General features: G+C 40.1%; 1 pseudogene; it reads right to left on the reverse strand.

The window, feature by feature from the left end:
* Window positions 1-491: 491 nt before the first annotated feature.
* The window catches only part of LOC114006654 (thioredoxin domain-containing protein 15-like), a 65306-nt pseudogene continuing 61062 nt past the window's right edge, over window positions 492-4735 (reverse strand).

Raw genomic sequence — 4735 nt, forward strand, 5'->3', positions numbered from 1 at the left:
TCTTGGGCATGCCCACACACACACGTGCCCAGCGTGAGTTGAAGCCACCAGATCTGGGACTCGAACCGCGATTGGGAGTCCAGTGACATAGCCATTATGCCAACTGCTGGTCCCCAGAGGTCCTATTTCTGCCTTCTAAAGTAAGCTACTGGCTTTCTACTTGCTATTTCACCAGAATATGTCTTCATATTTTAAACTAGGTTAGTCTCTTAAAATATTGGGTTATGTTCAAGTGGTAAAAGCAAAATAAAAACAAAACAAAACAAAAAACAGTGAATTTTATCAATATTTTACCATTTGCTTACTGTGATACTAATTAAAACACCAGTTTATCACTTTTTTACACATCCAATAGTTCAACAAATGAATGATTCTTTTAGCCCTTAGCCTCAAGTTCATACTTCAGTGGAGAAAATGTGTGAAATTGCAGCACTAGCTTTTGAAATGCAAGATTGAAATTCCTTTTCCAGCTTCTTTCAATTGATCCATCACTATTCCACATGCTCCTGCTCTTGTCCTGGAATTAGCCACCGAGTACTCTCAGTTTGAATGGTAGCATACGTAATAAAGCTAATTACAAAGAATAAGGAAAATACAAGCAAGCAGTTCACTTTTTTTTTTTTTTATCAAAGTGCTGGCAAGAGGATCTATTTGGTCAGCTTGAGTCGCCACCACATTTTCCTTGGCGTCTATACCTATGCGATTGAAAATGAAGAGTTTCAGCTTTCTAATGTTGCACCTGTATAGTAAACCTAGCCATTGATTTTTCTCCTTGAAATAACAAAATGTTAGGAACCAATACGGTGCCAAACCTGCTAGAAAGGCTGACGTGCTGAGATGCATTCAGCACCAAAAAGTGAAGAGCAAGAAATGCCCGGGGGGCAGAGAATTAAAATGAGGGGCCAAACTGGCGGGAAATTGGCACCACGGCGTGTAAGACAGGACCAGAGTAGTCGCTGCCATTTGGGTTTAGAAAATCCGTAAGGTCCCTCTAGGCCACAGGAGGGAAGCCCAGGCACCCACCCGTAGCAGTCCCTGCCACCAGCCCAGGAGCCTTGTGGCGCAGGGCGGACGGCGTGAGGAAGTGAGTGGATAGAGGTTTGGCTTTTAAAAGTGGTACGTCAGATACTGAGGAAACGAGGGAATGGGCCTGCTTGGGGCTCCCTCTGGCAGTGCAAGCCCTGGCTGTACCGAGGAGCTAGAACAGCTTCAGCAAAGAGCGGAAAACAGGTGAGGTACAGTATATCATTCTTGGCTCAGGAGCGCCCTCTAGTGTCCCTAAGAGACCTTGGCACCATTGAAAAATTTGGAGTGTGAAAAGCATGCAACTACAGGAGCCAGGTGAAATTCTGCTTGTGGTTTTCCTTGATTCTAGCCAAATTTTCATTCCAAAGCATGCATAGTTACAAATAAGAAATTGCAGCTGATCATTAGGTGAATTTGTGGATTTTCAGAAGTTCTAGAAACAGGAGTCTGAGTCTGAAACCTGAAGTGAGAACAACAGCAGGGACATCACCCACGAGTCCTGGAAGTATTCCAGCGCCTCCTGGTGTAAAGGTGTGCATGCATAATAAGTATATAATTTCCCTTCATAATCCAATTTTGATTTATATATCTATTAGAAATTTTATTTATATAAGGAGTTTTCAAAAAATTGGTGGAATCTCATATTATGAAAAACTGCTGTATGACTTTCCTTTTTTAAGAGAGATTTTTGCTATAGGGCACATGCGCTTGCCAGAGAGACAGACAGAGAGAAAGCAAGAAATCACCCCCCATGGGGATGGCCACACCACAAGCCCTTCTCTTCTATTCTCCTCTCAAGACCTTGGGCATGCATGCACACCCAGCATGACTTTCAAGTCACTGGCCACGTGGGAGTCCAGCGTCCCAACCCCTACACCACCTGCTGGCCCCATGATGCATGAATTTCAAGGTTTTTGATTTGCACCAAAATAAGTGCATACTTAATTCTATTTGTCCATAAACTTTTTGAAGTCCCCACACACTTATGACAGAAAGTTTGGAAAACATAATAAAGTAAAGCTTCTGGCCATAAAGGAGTAACAGAATTGGGAATTACTCATCCAGATTGGACAAAACATATTAAACAATTATTTTTAGGCATCACACTAGAGGCAACACATGACTGTAGTATCTGAGATAAGGAAGAAATGGGGTGAGTGCAAACCCTGGAGCAGGGAGGAGGGGCTTATGCAGAGCACAGAAGTTTCCCTGAATTGAGAGAGTTGAAGGTCAGAGTTCAAGGAGGCTGAGGTGGCTTGAATGCCACAGACAGAGTACCAAAGATGAAGCAACTACACAGAGAAAGAGCTCCAGCAATCTGAGAAGGGCTCTCCAGTCTTTACTGAGTACTAGACTGAACACAGAATAACTGGGGCCAGCGGGTGGCGTAGTGGTTAAGGTGCTGGACTCGCATGTGATCAACTGCAATTCAAGTCCTGGACCAAGCGGCTTGAAACACACTGGGTGCATGTGTGTGCGCGCCCAAAATCCATAGAGGAGAATGGAGGAGAAGGGATGGTGGCATGGCTATCCCCCCTGGGGAGTGATTTCTCGCTTTCTGTCTCTGTCTCTCTGAGAAGCACACATACCCTATAGCAAAAATCTCTCAGAAAAGGAAAGAGAAGAATAACTGGGGAGTTGAAAGCAGAACTATTTCCGTAGCTCACACAAGACTAGCAGATAGATGTTTGGGCTCCAGCCATTAGGAGTGGCGAATTCTCAATGACATTCAATGGAGATCCGCGGACATTACACCTTAGTAATAGGTCTGAGGCATCCCTGAAATGATGACTGCTCTGGATCTGCCCTAGTAAAGCTTAAAAACAGAAGTGAAGGGAGAGAAATATTCACTCAACAGAAAAGTCATGATGCATATGTTTTTCTGTGCAAAAATGGGACATGACTTTTCCGATGACCCAATAGATCAGCAAGTAACTTGTTTCTCTGCCAAATGATGTCCAGCATTCTTCAAAGGAAGAAAATAAAATCCAGACACTTGACAATGGAACATTTACAGTGTCCAGGATCCAATTAAAAAAAAAATAGAAGCACAAGCTTTCTTTCACAAGCAAGAAAATGTGATGTATAACCAGGAGAAAAATTAGTTTGTAGAAACAATGAAGATGATGAAACTAGGAGACCATGGCATTAACATGGCTTTATAACTATGGACATAAGTTTACACATGAGGAAAATGAGTAAAGAAATTAAAGATACAGAAAGAACTAAATGGAACTTCCAATGCAGAATAATATAATACATAAAATGAAAAATTCACTGGATAAGAGTAACAGCCCATTAGAGATTCAAAAGAAAAGATCAGTGAACTTGAAAAAAAAATAGCTGCAAATTCTGTACAAAGTGAAGCATAAAGTGGGAAAACAGGATAGAAAATAATAAAGTGTCCGTAATCAAGCAGTTGAACATCAAAGAACATCAAGCATTTGAATAAACTTGTAATTGGAGACTCAAAAGAGAGTATGGAAAAATGTTTGAAGAGATAATGGCCAATAATTTCAAAACTTAATGAAAACTATAAACCCACATACCAAAAAGCTCAGTAAGTTCCAAGAATGCACTACACTCAAAGAAAACTACAATCCTCATCAAAATCAAATTACTAAAAGAATTGATAAAGAGAAAATAGTTTTTAATCTAAAATGGGGGAAACACATTATTTACACAGCAACAGCAAAGTTAACTCAATTTGGATCCTCAAAGTAAATGTGAAAGGTAAAACTATAAAATTCCTAGAATAAAGTAGAAAATCATTATGCCAATTGAGTTGTAAGGCTATTTTAAGATAGAAAAAAAAGCACAAATCAGCCAATTTTTTAGAGAATTATTTTATTTAACTTTATTTGTTTAATTTATTAATTTATTTTAATTTGACCAGAGAGGGACAGAGTGTGTGAGAGAGAGAGAGGGAAAGTGAGAAAAAGTGAGAAAGCAATCTGCCAGGTCTGGGACTCGAACTGCAGTCAGCCATGTGGGAGTCCAGCGCCCTTACCGCCACCTGCCAGTCCCATATTTGTCAATATTTTTAAACTTCTGGGTTTTGAAGGATTCCATGGGGGAAGCGAAAGCAAGTCACCTAATAGGAAGAAAACATTGGTAACACATGTATCTAACAAAGAATCAGAATACATAAAGAATCTTTATGACTCAATAAAAAGAAGAAAACCAAATTTTTGTAATTGAAAAAAAGATTTGAATATATACTCACCAAAGAAGATATGCAAATATCCAATTAGCACACGAACAGAGGCTTCATGTAAGTTAAAATTAAGATCCCAATGAGATACCTTACACACCCATTAGAAGAGCTAAAATGTTTTTTAATTGAACATACTAAATACTGGCAAGAATACAGAGCAACTACAGCTTAAAATCATGCAAACATATCGAAAAGCATGTTAGGTCATTTCTCCCAGCCATTAAACATACATTTGCCATGCCAGTCAGCATTTCCACTGTTAGCTATTCATCCAAGAAACCTGAAACCATATGTTTACTCAAAGACTTCTACATGAATGTTTAGAGCAGCTCAATCATAACAACCCAAATCTTTTTCTTGAGAGAGATTTTTGCTATAGGGCGTGTACACTCACCAGAGAGACAGAAAGACAGAAAGCACAAAATCACCGCCCAGGGGGGATGGCCATGCTCTAAGCCCTTTTCCTCCATTTTCCTCTCGGGATTTTGGGCA

Source organism: Tupaia chinensis, unplaced genomic scaffold, assembly GCF_000334495.1.
Source record: "Tupaia chinensis unplaced genomic scaffold, TupChi_1.0 Scaffold149448_1, whole genome shotgun sequence".
Lineage (NCBI taxonomy): Eukaryota > Metazoa > Chordata > Mammalia > Scandentia > Tupaiidae > Tupaia > Tupaia belangeri.